Source organism: Lithobates pipiens, unplaced genomic scaffold, assembly GCF_037356315.1.
Source record: "Lithobates pipiens isolate NorthernLeopardFrog02 unplaced genomic scaffold, aLitPip1_a1.2 Scaffold_16, whole genome shotgun sequence".
Lineage (NCBI taxonomy): Eukaryota > Metazoa > Chordata > Amphibia > Anura > Ranidae > Lithobates > Lithobates pipiens.
In genome coordinates this window covers 362040669-362060131 of record NW_027507748.1, presented here as the reverse complement: position 1 = coordinate 362060131, position 19463 = coordinate 362040669, and positions in this window count along the sequence as shown.

Sequence of the window (19463 nt, the reverse complement as noted above, 5' to 3'; positions counted from 1 at the left end):
CCATGACTGCTGCCTGCACTCGAGAGGTGCAGTTCATTGAGGGAACCATGAATGCCAACATGTACTGTGACATACTGAAGCAGAGCATGATCCTCTCCCTTCGTAGACTGGGCCGCTAAAGAAGCTGAGGGTAAAGGAGATAGACTGGCTAAGCATGTCTCCATACATAAACACTATTGAGCATCTGTGGGGCATCCTCAAATGGAAGATGGAGCAGCACAAGGTCTCTAACATCCACCAACTCAGTGATGTCATCATGGATGAGTGGAAGATGACTCCAGTAGCAACCTGTGAAACTCTGGTGAACTCCATGCCCAAAAGGGTTAAGGCAGCGCTGGAAAATAATGGTGGCCACACAAAATATTGACACTTTGGGCCCAATTTGGACATTTTCGCTTAGAGGTGTACTCAATTTTGTTGCCAGTGGTTTAGATATTAATGGCTGTGTGTTGAGTTGTTTTGAGGGGGCAGCAAATTTACACTGTTATGCAAGCTGTGCACTCAATACTTTACATTGTAGCGAAGTGTAATTTCTTCAGTTTTGTCACATGAAAAGATATAATAAAATATTTACAAAAATGTGAGGCGTGTACTCACTTTTGTGAGATACTGTGTGTGTATGTATCTATATATATATATATATTCATCATATATATCTATATATGTAGTGATGTAATAATTGCTCAGTAGTGATGGCCGAACGGTTCGCCCGGCGGTCGTTTCGCGGCGAATTTCCGACTTTCGCCGTCCGCGGGTTCGAACGCCTTTTTCCGTCGTTCGCCCCGGCGGACTTACGTGTTTAATGTATACAAGAACTTTAACCTTTCGTGACACGTTTATCATGTGTTACAGGACAACCAATTGAGACATGACAGCTCATGGACACTTGGACATTCCCCCTAACCTATAAATACACCCGATCCGGTGGCCATTTTACATTCTTTCTTCTGTCACTGTAGGGAAAGGATCCTGTGTGGAGTAGGGACAGAGAAAACGCTAGCTATTTGGTACACAAAAGTTCTTTTCAGGACTGGTATAGGTGTTAGGTCAGCAGCCTGAGTTTCTTTTGTCAGTTTAGATAAAGGGACAGAGCGCTGTATGCTGCTATTTTAGGGACAGCTCAGCCAGATTAGTCTTTCTTCATCATCATCATCATCATCATCATTAGCTGTTACTATCAGGTCCACAAAAGAGCTGTTCCAGCTAATCGTTCCAGCCTACTCTTTTTTGCCAATTTGTATAGGGACAGGCAGGAAGCAGTGTGTCAGGCAGTGAGGATAATTTTAAAGACTTGCTGTTACTATTAGTTCCACAAAGGTTCTTTTCAGGACTGGTATCAGTGGTACGGTAATAGGCTTGTACACGTATAATATTCTTTCTTCCAAATATAGAAAGAATATTATACTTGACTGCTGCCCTTCTGCTGCAGTCTGCTAATCATTCACAACTCACTTGTTCCACAAAGCTCTTTATCAGGACTGGTAACTTGGTCTGTCTAGGGTGCTACGGTACATAGGCTTGGGTGCGGTACAGTCTGCTGTTCTGTAAGGACCGCTATCGGTCCACAATACATAGGGTTGCCGTGCACTACTGCTGACCGCTGCCCTATACTGCAGCAGTCCTTCATTGGTATAGGGACTGACGTACAGTCTGCTAATCACTAACACACAACCTGCTTGGTCCACAAAAGTTCTTATAAGGACTGGTAACTTGGTATAGGGTGCTACGGTACATAGGCCTGAGTGCGTTACAGTCTGCTGTTCTGTAAGGACCTCTATCGGTCCACAATACATAGGGTTGCCGTGCACTACTGCTGACCGCTGCCCTATACTGCAGCAGTCCTTCAGCGGTATAGGGACTGACGTACAGTCTGCTAAACACTAATACACAACCTGCTTGGTCCACAAAAGTTCTTATAAGGACTGGTAACTTGGTATAGGGTGCTACGGTACATAGGCTTGAGTGCGGTACAGTCTGCTGTTCTGTAAGGACCGCTATAGGTCCACAATAGATAGGGTTGACGTGCACCACTGCTGACCGCTGCCCTATACTGCAGCAGTCCTTCAGCGGTATAGGGACTGACGTACAGTCTGCTAAACACTAATACACAACCTGCTTGGTCCACAAAAGTTCTTATAAGGACTGGTAACTTGGTATAGGGTGCTACGGTACATAGGCTTGAGTGCGGTACAGTCTGCTGTTCTGTAAGGACCGCTATCGGTCCACAATAGATAGGGTTGACGTGCACCACTGCTGACCGCTGCCCTATACTGCAGCAGTCCTTCAGCGGTATAGGGACTGACGTACAGTCTGCTAAACACTAATACACAACCTGCTTGGTCCACAAAAGTTCTTATAAGGACTGGTAACTTGGTATAGGGTGCTACGGTACATAGGCTTGAGTGCGGTACAGTCTGCTGTTCTGTAAGGACCGCTATAGGTCCACAATAGATAGGGTTGACGTGCACCACTGCTGACCGCTCACCTATACTGCAGCAGTCCTTCAGCGGTATAGGGACTAAGAGTTTTGTCACAGGGTCATTTAAAAAATGACATGCAGAGGAAGAGGCAGGCCCTTCCGCAGGGGTGGTAGGGGTAGGGCAGGAGCAACAGGCTTGAGCCAAAGTGGGAAGTTGCAGAAGGTGCGTTCAATTACTTTAAAGGATGCACCAGACTTGGTTGAGTGGCTCGCTCAGCCTTACTCTTCTGCACCCTCCTCATCCTCTCGATCTGCACCCTCTTCTTCACTCTCTGCTATGTGCACCCCCAAAGACACTACCACCAACAACACGACCACCACCACCACCACCACATACCTTCCGCTTGAGTCACTGGAATTATTTTCCGATCCATATCAAGAGGACATTTCTGATGCGCAGCCACTCTTGGTATTGGATCAGGAAGAGGAGGTAGCAACAAGCGCTACTCAGCAGTCTGACGCCAGTACCCAGATCAGCCCAAGGAGGAGGTTGGTCCCCGGTGTTGCTGCCTACTCTACTTATAGCGGTGGGGAAGGTGACGTTGATGATGACGTGTCTAGTGATGTCACGTGGGTGCCCACAAGAGAGGAAGAGGAGGGGAGTTCAGAGGGAGATATGGACCAGCAGATAGGGAGGAGAAGCAGCAATGACTTACATTGCACAGCAGGGACAAAGCAGACTGCAAATGTATCAGGAGCGAGTCATCGACCATGTACGGTCACATCTGGCGCTCCCAGGACACCGGCACATGGCTCCGCAGTGTGGGCTTTTTTTAACGTGTCCGCTGCTGACAATAGCGTTGCCATCTGCAATCTTTGCAGTCAACGCGTTAGTCGCGGTAAGCCCAATACTCACCTAGGGACGACCGCCTTAAGAAGGCACATGAGCAGCCATCACCGAGCCCAGTGGGAGCAACGGAACACACAAAGCCACACTGCAGGCTCTCACCGTCCAGCCTCGTCTTCTACTTCTCCTTCTCCTCTCTCCTCACAATTGTCCTCCACTCCACCTTCCATCACGCCAAGCTCACATTTTTCTGCAAAAAGGCAGGCTTCCGTGGGCCTAATGTTTGAGCGTAAAAAAATGATGACGCCGGATAACCCTCTTGCCCAACGGTTGGCGGCTGGCTTGTCAGAACTCATAGCCCGCCAACTACTGCCATATAAACTGGTGGACTCGGAGGCCTTTCGCAAATTTGTGGCCATTGGAACACCACAATGGAAGGTCCCAGGAAGGAAGTATTTCTCAGAGAAGGGCATCCCAGAGCTATATGGCCATGTTCAGCGGCAAGTGAATGTATCTCTGGCACACAGTGTCGGTGCCAAGATACATCTGACCACAGACACGTGGTCTAGCAAACACGGGCAGGGAAGGTATATCAGTTTTACTGCCCACTGGGTGAACCTTCTGACGGCCGTCAAGCATGTAACCCGTGGCACCCGTGTAGATTTGGTTTTACCGCCACGGATTGCATGCAGGCCTGACTCTTCTTCTCCTCCTCCTACTCCATCCTCCTCCCTCTCCTCCTCAGCTGCCTCCTCCTTTTCCGCTGCTAGCGTCTCTTCCACTGCACCGCCCAAGCTCCCCAGAACCTATTCCACATGCCAGGTGAGACGTTGCCATGCCGTGCTGCGTCTGTTGTGCCTGGAAGCAAAGAGCCACACTGGCCCGGCACTCCTTTCAGCTTTGCGTTCACAGGCAGATGAGTGGCTAACACCGCTCAATTTGACAGTTGGTAAAGTGGTGTGTGACAACGGTGCCAATCTGCTTAGCGCATTGAAACAGGGCAAAATCACGCACGTGCCGTGCATGGCACACGTCTTAAACTTGGTCGTGCAGCGATTCCTTGTCAAATACCCTGGGGTCCAGGACATCTTGCGGCAGGCAAGGAAAATCTCGGCCCATTTCAGAAGATCTTACACGGCCATGGCTCGCCTTGCTGACATTCAGCGGCGACACCATCTGCCGGTCAGACGTCTTATTTGCGATTGCCCGACGCGATGGAACTCAACCTTCTATATGCTTGATAGGCTGCTCCAGCAGAAACGTGCAGTTAACGTCTACCTGTATGAACTCTGCGAAAGAAACGGTTCTGGGGAGCTGGGTTTTTTTTCACCGCGCCAGTGGCTGCTCATGCGCGACACATGCAGACTTCTGCGGCCATTTGAGGAGATCACCAAACTGGTCAGTCGCAGCCATGGCGCCATCAGTGACATGGTACCTTATGCCTTCTTTCTGGAGCGTGCATTGCGTCGTGTCATTGATCAGGCTGTGGAGGAGCAGGAGCGGGAAGATGAGGAAGTCGCAATGCTGGATGAATTCCCAGGGGGGGCTACTCTATCTGAGACAAGTCAACAACAGGAGTCTGATGAGGAGTCAGAGGAGGATGGTGCCGGGGCGGATGAGCAGGAGCAAGAAGAGCATGCTTTAAACCTTTCTGGGATCCCTGTTGTGCGAGGATGGGGAGAGGAGAATGAAGAGGACGACATTATCCTGGATGATGAGCAGGAGCCAGGCCACCACACCGCTTCCACTTTAGTGCAAATGGGGGCCTTCATGCTCCAGTGTTTTAATAGGGACCCCCGTATAAAAAGCATGAGGGTCAAGGACCAGTACTGGGTGGCAACGTACTTAGACCCCCGGTACAAACACAAAATGGCGGAAATGTTACCGCCGTCGCAGAGGGCTGTCAGAATGCAGCACTTCCAGGCCTTGCTTCGAGAAATGCTGCATTCTGCTTTTGCGTGCGCTGGCAGAGGAGCAATTCCCACTCCCAGAGAAGGATTTGCGGGTACCAATCCAACAGCGCCTGCAAGAAGAGGCCGGTTTGAAGATGTGTTGGTGACTTCGGATATGAGGTCATTCTTTCAGCCGACCCATCGACAGGTGTCATCCGGATCCAGCATCAGGGAACGCCTAGACCGTCAGGTGTCCGACTACATTGGGTTAACGGCCGATGTGGACGCTCTGAGGAGTGATGAACCCCTAGACTACTGGGTGGGCAGGCTTGACCTCTGGCCAGAGCTTGCCCAATTTGCAATCGAACTGTTGGCTTGCCCCTCATCCAGTGTCCTGTCCGAAAGGACGTTCAGCGCAGCAGGGGGGATTGTGACCGATAAGCGTACTCGCCTAGCTCACCACAGTGTTAACTACCTCACATTTCTAAAAATGAATGAGGCATGGATCTCGGAGGAATTCAACACATGTGATCAGTAGACCATGTATATGTCTATAAACAATTTTTGGAATCAAGCACACAGACCTTCTTAATTCATTTGGCTCACTTCCCTGACCCAAAAAAGCACACCGTACTATATGCCCCTACCCTCCTCTTTGAAGAGGTTGAGCGGTGTCATATTTCTACTGGGGCTGCTTATTATGAGGGGTTCCCACCATCCCTGTGCTGTGCTGACTTCCTCCTGGGTGTTCTTATTATGAGGGGCTCCCACCATCCCTGTGCTGTGCTGACTTCCTCCTGGGGGTTCTTATTATGAGGGGATCACACCATCCCTGTGCTGTGCTGACTTCCTCCTGGGGCTGCTTACGGTGCTGCTGTCAGCGCTGTATGTCACGGAGCTGCTGTCAGCGCTGTATGTCACGGAGCTGCTGTCAGCGCTGTATGTCACGGAGCTGCTGTCAGCGCTGTATGTCACGGAGCTGCTGTCAGCGCTGTATGTCACGGAGCTGCTGTCAGCGCTGTATGTCACGGAGCTGCTGTCAGCGCTGTATGTCACGGAGCTGCTGTCAGCGCTGTATGTCACGGAGCTGCTGTCAGCGCTGTATGTCACGGAGCTGCTGTCAGCGCTGTATGTCACGGAGCTGCTGTCAGCGCTGTATGTCACGGAGCTGCTGTCAGCGCTGTATGTCACGGTGCTGCTGTCAGCGCTGTATGTCACGGAGCTGCTGTCAGCGCTGTATGTCACGGAGCTGCTGTCAGCGCTGTATGTCACGGAGCTGCTGTCAGCGCTGTATGTCACGGAGCTGCTGTCAGCGCTGTATGTCACGGAGCTGCTGTCAGCGCTGTATGTCACGGTGCTGCTGTCAGCGCTGTATGTCACGGAGCTGCTGTCAGCGCTGTATGTCACGGAGCTGCTGTCAGCGCTGTATGTCACGGAGCTGCTGTCAGCGCTGTATGTCACGGAGCTGCTGTCAGCGCTGTATGTCACGGAGCTGCTGTCAGCGCTGTATGTCACGGAGCTGCTGTCAGCGCTGTATGTCACGGAGCTGCTGTCAGCGCTGTATGTCACGGTGCTGCTGTCAGCGCTGTATGTCACGGAGCTGCTGTCAGCGCTGTATGTCACGGAGCTGCTGTCAGTGCTGTATGTCACGGAGCTGCTGTCAGCGCTGTATGTCACGGAGCTGCTGTCAGCGCTGTATGTCACGGAGCTGCTGTCAGCGCTGTATGTCACGGTGCTGCTGTCAGCGCTGTATGTCACGGAGCTGCTGTCAGCGCTGTATGTCACGGAGCTGCTGTCAGCGCTGTATGTCACGGAGCTGCTGTCAGCGCTGTATGTCACGGAGCTGCTGTCAGCGCTGTATGTCACGGAGCTGCTGTCAGCGCTGTATGTCACGGTGCTGCTGTCAGCGCTGTATGTCACGGAGCTGCTGTCAGCGCTGTATGTCACGGAGCTGCTGTCAGTGCTGTATGTCACGGAGCTGCTGTCAGCGCTGTATGTCACGGAGCTGCTGTCAGCGCTGTATGTCACGGAGCTGCTGTCAGCGCTGTATGTCACGGTGCTGCTGTCAGCGCTGTATGTCACGGAGCTGCTGTCAGCGCTGTATGTCACGGAGCTGCTGTCAGCGCTGTATGTCACGGAGATGCTGTCAGCGCTGTATGTCACGGAGCTGCTGTCAGCGCTGTATGTCACGGAGCTGCTGTCAGCGCTGTATGTCACGGTGCTGATGTCAGTGCTCTGTATTACGGTGCTGCTGTCAGTGCTCTGTATCTCCTGCACCCTCTTGTTTGCCTACCCTGGTCCCTGACCTTCCCTCTCCTCCATTGCCTTCATTAGCTCCATAGTCCTGAATTGTCAGAACAATTTCCCAAATAAAAAAAAAATGCTTGTAGTTATCGATCCCAAATTCACCTCATACATGTATTATGCTATTGTCCAGGTGGTGGGACTACGTGCTACCCCCTAATAATTACCCCGTGGCCGCAAATTCGACCTAAAGGTTTGCGAAATTCGCCTCCCATTGAAGTCAATGGAGCCCGCGGCGAACGGTCGTTTTCGCGAACGTTTGTGTCCGTTCGCGTTTCGCGTTCGCGAAACGTCCCGTCGGAAGTTCGTCCATCACTATTGCTCAGTATTTTTCCTAATGCCACGTACACACGATCGGAATTCCCATCGGAAAATGCTCTGATGGTTTTCCCGACGGAATTCCGATGGAATTCGGCTCAAGCTGTCTTGCCTACACACGGTCTCATCAAATTCCGATTATTTATAACGCAGTGACGTACAACACGTACGACGTGACTAGAAAAAGGAAGTTCAATAGCCAGTAGCCAATAGTTTCTGTCTAGTAGTTGAATCTGAGCATGCATGATTTTTGGCGTGTCGGAATTGCATACACACGATCGGAATTACCGAAAGTTTTTCCATCGGGAAAATTGAGAACATGCTGTCAATTTTTGGCTGGCGGAAATTCGGACAGCTAAATTCCGATGGAGCATACATACACGGTCGCATTTTCCGATGAAAAGCTCTCATCTGTCATTTTCTGGCCGGAATTCCGATCGTGTGTACGCGGCATAAGTGTGTCCCACCGCCCGCCAAACTGCATCAAATGGTGGCTGTGACCAAAGTGCTCTAAAAGTAGGATCTTTCTTACTAAACCCACAACTTTTAAGACTAAAATCTGAGGAAAAAAATGAAGACTCCATCACCCCAAGCTCTGTTCAAAAGACAAGAATATATAGCAAGCCCCATAGCAAGCCCTCTTGCAATAGCCATCTGCTGTCTATCTCTGGCCCAGGTAGACAGATTGCACATCTCCTTCTGGATGCCATAAATCTCTGCATTTTTCCTAAACAGCTTACACAGCATTTTTCCCAACACAAGTAACAGAACACACCAGAGAAAAAAATTGCAATTGTACTTCAGTGCAAATCCCGGACAAGTCCCCAATTGTTTTGCTTCTTTTAAGGTTCTTTGCGGTAAAATCAAGAAAGCTTAAAGCATAAAAACCTTTGTGGTATATTAATGTGTTTTTCTAAACAAAAAAATGCTGCACATGCAATTGTAGGAAAAACAATATAAGACATACAAAGTATTATGAAATATGCATACAATATATACACGCACAAACTATCTATCTTTCCCAGCAAATTAGCATGGATAAAGTATGCAAATGGAATGCACCAAAAGTTACCTAACATGGGTTGTAGATTTAGTGTCATCCCCAGGTAAATTTTTATAATGGAGTCATCTTCTAGTATCTTCTATCCAGAAGTATTATTGCTTCCTGGGGTCCTGCTTCTACCAGTTCCTTTGTGTCCTCAGCAGGTGGCTTCTTCAAGTGCTTTGTCCCTTCCCTGTACTTCCTGTAGCGTCTGTTCCTGTCCTAAGCTCATGAACCAGTTCAAGTTCTTTAGGATGTGAATAGGGGAAGCCCAGCTCCCAAAAACAATACATGCAACCAAAATGCTTCACTCCTATATCTATGCTATAAAAAGTAAAATAGCCATAAACACAGAACTCCCTCTATAAGTCATACTAGAGGACCATACAAAGTAGAATATATACATTTTTATATAATTTTATATAATTGTTAATTTCCAAATATAGTGCTTAGCTCTGTGGGAGGTAATGATGGGTCTGCCATGACCCCTAAAGATGCCCTGTCCCCACTGAAACACCTGGTTGTAAGTTGGAGCTGCTCACACCTGTGTAACTGAAGCGCTAACCTAAGTATGCTACCATTCCATAACAGTACACATAAAATAGACCACAAGCAACTGATAAATGAATGTATTAAAGCAATGCAGTTAAACAATGCACAAATAAATAAACAGGCAATCAAACAGGTTTAGAGGTGTTGTAGCAGACATCCTGACTGCCTACATCCTATAACTGGTGCAAACAGAGTTAAGGTATCACCATCTACTAACTCAAATGAATGTGACACTATGCATAGAGCTCCACTAGTGGATAGACATATACAGTCCTGACAAAGGGGTACCCCTGGAGGAAACTGCAAAGTACCTGGTGCCTAAATGTCAGTGCTGGCCGGCTTTCCCTTTAAGAGTGTGCAGCAGGTGCTAAACAAAGAGCAATAATTGGGTCAGTATTAAGATAAGCAAGGATGGTCAGCTCACCTCTCCTGGTACACAGGGATCCAGTTCAGATCACTTGGTAATCTTCAGTCCTCTGAAGTTACTTTGTTTACACCTCACAACTGGGATGAGGAGGCAACGGAAGGAGGAGAGTGGGAGCAGGGAAGCACAGCCTGCTCCTCCAGCCATTCTGTTACAGATGCAGTGGTGGGTTAGAAAGTGGTGGTTAATCACACAGCCAGCTGTACCCGACTACAAAAACAAAGGGTCTCAACACTTTTCCAAGAATTTTACCCCCTTACTTCTTATGCCCCATACACACGATCAAACAAGCGGGTGGAAAAGTCCGGCAAACTCAAGTCCGCCAAACAATCCCCCCGTGTGTAGCCTCTGACATACTTTTTTGACCCGAAAGTACGGCGACATATATAGGGACAAGGGGCGGCGTCACATGGGTTGATGTCACATGGGTTGATGTCACATGACGACAGTCCCAGCATCCTCCGGGACTGTGACATCGTAAGGGGGCGGGGTCACCATGTGACACCAACCCATGTGACATCAACCCATGTGACACCGCCCCTTGTCCCTATATAAGTCGCAGCACAGCGCGTCCCTGGCATTGCGGCCGGAGAGACCGTCGAGTCAACATCTCCAGGAGAAGAAGAAGAAGAAGAAGAACGGAAGGCGGCGGCGGCGGCGACAGAAGACCGGGCCACCGCCTGTAAAAGAGCTATAAGAAGGCGCGGTGGCCCGGCAGAAGAACCGAAGAGGGGGACAAGACCCCCGAAGTCGGAAGAAGAGGCCGCAGCGACGAAGAAGAATGCCGGGCTCCTCCACTAGTAAAAGAGCTACAAGAAGATAGCGGAGGAGTCTGGCGAGAAGACCCCCGAAGACGGAAGACCCCCGGAGCTGTGCAATAAATTATTTTATCTTGTGTGTTGTGTTTTTTTTTGTACTTTATTTTACAGGTGAATGGGTAGGGGTACATTGTACCCCATACTCATTCACATAGGGTAGGGGGCCGGTATCCGGGGGCTCCTGGATTCCGATAAGCCCCCCGCCCGCAGACCCCGACAACCAACGGCCAGGGTTGTCGGGAAGAGGCCCTTGTCCTCATCAACATGGGGACAAGGTGCTTTGGGGTGGGGGGGCCGTGCGGCCCCCCCTTCCCCAAGGCACCCCCCATGTTGAGGGCACGTGGCCTGGTACGGCTCAGGAGGGGGGGGCGCTCGCTCGCCCCTCCTTTCCTGGCCGGCCGGGTAGCGTGCTCGGACAAGGGTCTGTTGTGGACTTTGGGGGGACCCCCATGGCAATTTTTTTCGGCGTTGGGGTTCCCCTTTAAGTCCATACCAGGCGGCGGGGCCAGCGACGTTTCCTTCGTGGGCCCCGCCTACCTGGAGACGCGCTTGAAATGAGCGGACTTTCCTCCGCGTGTGTGGGCGAGTCCATTCATTTCAAAAGTAGGTCGGATAGTATTAGTATTAGTCCACTGAAAAAGTGCCGTGTGTGGGCAAGTAGCCCGTTCGGAAAGTCCGACGGACAGTCTGGCGGGAAGTCCGCCAGACTAAGTACGTCGGACAGACGGCTACGTGTGTACGCGGCTTTAGAACTCAAGCCGATCTGTCTACTTACATGTTCAAACGGCTCTCCTGGCTTGGTAGGGTGAACACCTTGCAAATGGATGTCCTTCCCCGGTTTTTGTACCTATTTCAGACAATCCCTATATGCATAGCTAACTCCTATTTTCGGAAATTGCAGCAGCTGTTCTCTAAATTCATTTGGAATATGGCCCGGCCTAGAATTCGATACAGAACGTTATCTCTTCTGAAAGCGAGAGGGGGAGCTGTAGCCCCGGACGCTGCCCTGTACCATAAGGCAGCGATACTTACTCGCATACTGGACTGGTTCTATAACCATACGACCAAGCTCTGGTTCACTTGGAAAGCCATATGAACCCCATTGAACTCTCAGCTCTCCCATGGACCACACCCGCAAATTGTAGGGGTTCACACCCCTTCTGTGACCTCACTCGTCAAATGTTCCAAATTTGGGATAGCTTAACCACTTCGGGACCGCCGTATTGCCAATGTACGTCAACACAATGGCACAGGCAGGCAGAATCACGTAAATGTACGTGATTGCCTTCTAGCGGGTGGGGGGTCCGATCGGACCCCCTCCCGCTAGATACGGCGGTCCCTTTCGGTGCCGGAGCGATCGGCGATGAGGGGATGGCCGTTGGTTTCCGCCCATCCCCTCTCGATCGCTCCTGGCCAGTGACGAACTTCCTCCCCTGTGAAAATGTAAACACAGGAGGAGGAAGTGATGTCACACTCCTCGTGGCGGTCTTTTTGAACCGGACAGCGAGGAGTGAAGACGCAAGTAAGTGCACCAACAGTCCACTGACACATAGGTACACACAGGCACACATTTCACCCCAGTCACCCCCCGATCACCCCCCCGATCGGCCCCCCGCCCCCCCCCAGTCACAGTGTCACTAATGCAGTGTTCATTTATTTATTGATCACTACATTTAGTGTCAGTTGTGACTGTAAAAAGTGTCAGGGCAGCTAGTGTTAGGCCCCTTTAGGTCCAGGGTAGCCCCCTACCCCCCCCCTAATAAAGGTTTAACCCTTTGATTGCCCTCCCAGTTAACCCTTTCACCCTCTTTTACCAGTGTCACTAAGCGATCGTTTTTCTGATCGCTGCAATAGTGTCACTGGTCCCGCTAGGAAGCTAGTTTTTTTTTAGGTTCAACGCCAGGTTTTTATACCGTTAGGTACCCCGATATATAACCTAATAAAGGTTTTAACCCTTTGATTGCCCCTAGAGTTAACCCTTTCACCAGCGATCGCTGCATAAGTGTCACTGGTGACGCTGGTTAGCCAGTTAGTTATTTAGTTATTTAGGTTCCCCGTCAGCTTTTTATAAAGCTTCAGGTACCCCCATATAAATACCCAATAAAGGTTTTAACCCCTGATTGCCCTTAGTTAACCCTTTCACCAGTGATCACCGTATAAGTGTTACGGGTGACGCTGGTTTGGTAGTTCGCTTTTTATAGCATCAGGGCACCCGCCATTTATTACCTAATAAAGGTTTAACCCCCTGATCACCCGGCGGGTGATATAAATTTGGTTTTAGGGTCAGAAAGGGTCTGCGTCGCCCCAGGCAGTGCTAGGTTAGTGCCAGCACCGCTAACACCCACGCGCAAAGCATACACCTCCCTTAGTGGTATAGTATCCGAACAGATCAATATCTGATCTGATCAGATCTATACTAGCGTGCCCAGCAATTTAGGGTTCTAAAAAAACGCATTGTTAGCAGGATCAGCCCAGATACCTGCTAGCACCTGCGTTTTGCCCCTCTGCCCAGCCCAGCCCAGCCCAGCCCACCCAAGTGCAGTATCGATCGATCACTGTCACTTACAAAACACAACACACATAACTGCAGCGTTCGCAGAGTCAGGCCTGATCCCTGCGATCGCTAACAGTTTTTTTTGGTAGCGTTTTATACAGTCGCTGACAGGCTAGGTGCTTTTTTACCTGTGAGTCTCACTACTGTACCCCTAAATTTAGAGCCCAAAATGGCAAAGCGAAGGTACACTAGTGAAGAGGCCTACACGTTTCTGAGCATGACAGATAGTGAAGAGGAAGACACTGATCTGTCAGAATCAGGCTCAGAATACGAACCTGTAGAGGACAGCGCCTCCATGTCAGATAGCTCTGACGACGAAGAAGAGGTCCCTGCTATTGTCAGGCGTACCCGGCCCCGATTTTCTGATGTTGTTGAGGTGCAGGAACCGGAAGTCCCTCGTATGGAGTATAGAGCCAGTACTAGCGCCGCTCATCCTTTTGGTGAACTGGCAAGCACCAGCGGCCTAGTACACCCTGGGCGTACATCCAGCACTGCAGTATCACGTGGTGACGTGGCGAGTCCCATAAGTGCAGTTCAAGCTGGCGAGGTGGCAAGCACAAGTAGTGTCCCGCTGCCACCAAGAAGAAGAAGACAAAGACAGGCCCGTCGTACCCATAGTGCCCTTCCTGCAGAATTCGCCTATCCCAATTGGGTGCCCACCACTTCTGCAGAACCCGTACTTCCCCCATTCACTGCCCAACCCGGTATTCAGGTGGATACAGATGATTTTACGCCACTCGATTTTTATTCTCTGTATCTCACGGAAGATCTCTATAGATCTATTGTGGACCAAACCAATTTATATGCTGGTCAACGCATCGCCGCTAATCCCCAGTTGCCGTCTCTTGCCAGAGATTGGAAACCAGTTACGGTTTCCGAATTTAAGTCGTTTCTGGGCCTTTCCCTCAACATGGGCACACACAAATTTATGCGGATGCGGGCTTATTGGTCCACGCATCCGGCTGACCACATGCCCCTGTTCTCTAACTCCATGCCCAGGGCACGATACGAGCAGATCTTGCGGTTCTTGCACTTCAGTGACAATGAACTTTGTCGTCCACGTGGAGACCCTGAATACGATCGGCTCTACAAAATTCGGCCCCTCATAAACCACTTCAACCAACGTTTTGCAGACTTGTTTATTCCCCAAAAAGTTGTCTGCGTTGATGAGTCCCTGGTTAAGTTTACTGGTCGCTTGTCATTCAAACAGTACATTCCCAACAAGCGTACCAGGTACGGGGTCAAGCTCTATAAGTGCTGTGACAGGGCCACAGGCTATGCATGGAGCTTTATGGTTTATGAGGGTAAAGATAGTTACGTAGAGCCGGAGAACTGCCCTGATTACATAGGAAGCGCTGGCAAGATAGTGTGGAAATTGGTGTCACCCTTATTCGGAAAGGGGTACCACTTGTACGTGGACAACTATTACACCAGCGTGCCACTGTTTAGTCATTTATTTGATAATCAGATTGGAGCATGTGGCACCGTGCGACCTAATCGCCGGGGCTTTCCCCAGCGGCTTGTAGATTCCCGTCTTAGGCTGGGGGAGAGAGCCTGCTATCGGTGTAATAATTTGCTCGCTATGAAGTGGAGGCATAATAAGAATGTTTTCGTTCTTACCTCCCTTCATGCAGACACGACGGTCCAAATTTCTACGGCGACTGGTATTGTGGAGAAACCCCTCTGTGTCCACGAATATAACAAAAATATGGGAGGGGTGGACCTCAATGACCAGATGTTAGCGCCGTATCTAACTTCCCGTAAGACCAGACGCTGGTACAAAAAAGTGTCTGCTTACTTATTTCAATTGGCTTTGCTGAATGCTTTTGTGCTATACAAAGCTTCAGGCGGAACATTAACCTTTCTTTTCTTCCAAAGAGAGGTTGTCACAGAGCTTCTGTTTCCAGACGGTTCTGTACCTCACCATTCCCAACCAAATGCAGTAAGCCGGCTGTATGAGAGGCATTATTCTTATGTCCTCCCGAGTACCCCTACCCAACGAGCCCCCCAAAAAAGATGTCGTGTCTGTAGCAAGCGCGGATATAGGCGTGACACCCGTTCTTATTGTCCACGCTGTCCTGGCCAGCCTGGTCTTTGTCAGGGTGAGTGTTTTGAACGCTACCACACACTAGTGAAGTATTAGCGTAGGGTACAGCATTTCACAGGCTAGGCACACTAACACAGGGTCTCCCAAGATGCCATCGCATTTTGAGAGACCCGAACCGTTACAGTTACAGTTTACAGTTCAAAAAAAAGTGTATAAAAAAAAAAAAAAAAAAAAAAAGTAAAATAAAAAAACCAAAAAAAATATAAAATATAAAAACCAAAAATAGTTGTCGTTTTATTGTTCTCTCTCTCTCTCTCTCTCTCTCTCTCTCTCTCTCTTCTCTCAAATTTTTTATACTTTACTGTTTACTGTGTTATTGTTAACCATTTTTCATGTTTTCAGGTACGCCATTCAGCTGCAGCGTGGATTTATTTATCTTGACAGCAACAGCGTTTGCTCCCACGATACATAAAGCCGCGACTCCAGTGCTGTAGGAGGTGATTTCACCACCACAGTTAAAAAAGAGCATATATGCCGAAGCATGGGGGCATAAGGGGTGGAGGAGCGATTTTGCTCCTAATGCCGCGTACATACGGTCAAAATTCCGACGGAGGGCTTGCCCGTGGAAAAGTTTGAACGTATGTACGCAGCATAACTTTTTTGCGGGAGGATGCCCCCATGCTTCGGCATATATATATTTTAGGCACAGGTTGTGTTAAAAAATGTTTTATTTTTTACTGTTTTTTTTGGCAATTGCTTTGCAGGTATGGTATGGTAAGGTTTTACTGGGATGTTACTTTGTTTTAACGTTAACCATAATTTGCTTAGCAGGTACGCCATTCAGCTGCAGCGCGGATTTATTTATCTTGACAGCAACAGCGTTTGCTCCCACGATACATAAAGCCGTGACTCCAGTGCTGTAGGCGGTGATTTCACCACCACAGTTAAAAAAGAGCATATATGCCGAAGCATGGGGGCATAAGGGGTGGAGGAGTGATTTTGCTCCTAATGCCGCGTACATACGGTCAAAATTCCGACAGGGGGCTTGCCCATGGAAAAGTTTGAACGTATGTACGCGGCATAACTTTTTTGCGGGAGGATGCCCCCATGCTTCGGCATATATATATTTTAGGCACAGGTTGTGTTAAAAAATGTTTTATTTTTTACTGTTTTTTTTGGCAATTGCTTTGCAGGTATGGTATGGTAAGGTTTTACTGGGATGTTACTTTGTTTTAACGTTAACCATAATTTGCTTAGCAGGTACGCCATTCAGCTGCAGCGCGGATTTATTTATCTTGACAGCAACAGCGTTTGCTCCCACGATACATAAAGCCGTGACTCCAGTGCTGTAGGCGGTGATTTCACCACCACAGTTAAAAAAGAGCATATATGCCGAAGCATGGGGGCATAAGGGGTGGAGGAGTGATTTTGCTCCTAATGCCGCGTACATACGGTCAAAATTCCGACAGGGGGCTTGCCCATGGAAAAGTTTGAACGTATGTACGCGGCATAACTTTTTTGCGGGAGGATGCCCCCATGCTTCGGCATATATAAATGGTGCATGTATGTCCATCATTAGAAGTGGGTGGATGAAGGGAGGTATCTAATGGTGGGCATACCCACCGATCAATCTCTTTTTTTTCGTTCAGACAACATGACTCTCAGTAAATAGCTTGGGGTGTCTACTTTCCAAAATGGGGTAATTTGGGGGGATTTTGTGCTATTTTGGCATTTTATGGCCTTTGCACCCTTAGAAATCCTGAAGGTGGTGATTGGTTTTCGGGGTGCCGTACGCGACTAGACTCCCAAAAAGTCCCACACATGTGGTATCCCCATACTCGGGAGAAGTAGCCGAATATATTTTGGGGTGCAATTCCACATATAACCATAGCATGTGTGAGCAATATATCATTTAGTGACTACTTTGTGCAAAAAAAAAAAAGTTTGTAATATTCCCGCAACTTGTGGCAAAATATAAAATATTCCATGGACTCAACATGCCTCTCAGTAAATAGCTTGGGGTGTCTACTTTCCAAAATGGGGTCATTTTGGGGGGTTTTGTGCTATTTTGGCTTTTTATGGCCTTCGAAACTGTGATAGGTAGTGAGGGGTAAAATCAAAAATTTGCACCCTTAGAAATCCTGAAGGTGGTGATTGGTTTTCGGGATGCCGTGCGCGACTATACTCCCAAAAAGTCCCACACATGTGGTATCCCCGTACTCGGGAGAAGTAGCGGAATATATTTTGGGGTGCAATTCCACATATAACCATGGCATGTGTGAGCAATATATCATTTAGTGACAACTTTTTGTACATTTTTTTTTTTTTTTTTTTTTTAGTCATTATTCAATCCCTTAGGACAAAAAAAATAAATATTCAATGGGCTCAACATACCCATCAGCAGTTTCCTTGGGGTGTCTACTTTCCAAAATGGGGTCATTTGGGGGGGTTTTGTGCCATCTTGGCATTTTATGGCCGTCAAAACTGTGATAGGTAGTGATAGGTAGTGAGGAGTAAAATAAAAAAATTATGCCCTTAGAAATCCTGAAGGCGGTGCTTGGATTTCGGGGTCCCGTACGCGGCTAGGCTCCCAAAAAGTCCCACACATGTGGTATCCCTGTACTCAGGAGAAGCAGCAGAATGTATTTTGGGGTGTCATTTCACATATGCCCATAGCATGTGTGAGCAATATATCATTTAGTGACAACTTTGTGCAAAAAAAAAAAAGTTTGTAATATTCCCGCAACTTGTGGCAAAATATAAAATATTCCATGGACTCAACATGCCTCTCAGTAAATAGCTTGGGGTGTCTACTTTCCAAAATGGGGTCATTTTGGGGGGTTTTGTGCTATTTTGGCTTTTTATGGCCTTCGAAACTGTGATAGGTAGTGAGGGGTAAAATCAAAAATTTGCACCCTTAGAAATCCTGAAGGTGGTGATTGGTTTTCGGGATGCCGTGCGCGACTATACTCCCAAAAAGTCCCACACATGTGGTATCCCCGTACTCGGGAGAAGTAGCGGAATATATTTTGGGGTGCAATTCCACATATAACCATGGCATGTGTGAGCAATATATCATTTAGTGACAACTTTTTGTACATTTTTTTTTTTTTTTTTTTTTTAGTCATTATTCAATCCCTTAGGACAAAAAAAATAAATATTCAATGGGCTCAACATACCCATCAGCAGTTTCCTTGGGGTGTCTACTTTCCAAAATGGGGTCATTTGGGGGGGTTTTGTTCCATCTTGGCATTTTATGGCCGTCAAAACTGTGATAGGTAGTGATAGGTAGTGAGGAGTAAAATAAAAAAATTATGCCCTTAGAAATCCTGAAGGCGGTGCTTGGATTTCGGGGTCCCGTACGCGGCTAGGCTCCCAAAAAGTCCCACACATGTGGTATCCCTGTACTCAGGAGAAGCAGCAGAATGTATTTTGGGGTGTCATTTCACATATGCCCATAGCATGTGTGAGCAATATATCATTTAGTGACAACTTTGTGCAAAAAAAAAAAAGTTTGTAATATTCCCGCAACTTGTGGCAAAATATAAAATATTCCATGGACTCAACATGCCTCTCAGTAAATAGCTTGGGGTGTCTACTTTCCAAAATGGGGTCATTTTGGGGGGTTTTGTGCTATTTTGGCTTTTTATGGCCTTCGAAACTGTGATAGGTAGTGAGGGGTAAAATCAAAAATTTGCACCCTTAGAAATCCTGAAGGTGGTGATTGGTTTTCGGGATGCCGTGCGCGACTATACTCCCAAAAAGTCCCACACATGTGGTATCCCCGTACTCGGGAGAAGTAGCGGAATATATTTTGGGGTGCAATTCCACATATAACCATGGCATGTGTGAGCAATATATCATTTAGTGACAACTTTTTGTACTTTTTTTTTTTTTGTCATTATTCAATCCCTTAGGACAAAAAAAATAAATATTCAATGGGCTCAACATACCCATCAGCAGTTTCCTTGGGGTGTCTACTTTCCAAAATGGGGTCATTTGGGGGGGTTTTGTGCCATCTTGGCATTTTATGGCCGTCAAAACTGTGATAGGTAGTGATAGGTAGTGAGGAGTAAAATAAAAAAATTATGCCCTTAGAAATCCTGAAGGCGGTGCTTGGATTTCGGGGTCCCGTACGCGGCTAGGCTCCCAAAAAGTCCCACACATGTGGTATCCCTGTACTCAGGAGAAGCAGCAGAATGTATTTTGGGGTGTCATTTCACATATGCCCATAGCATGTGTGAGC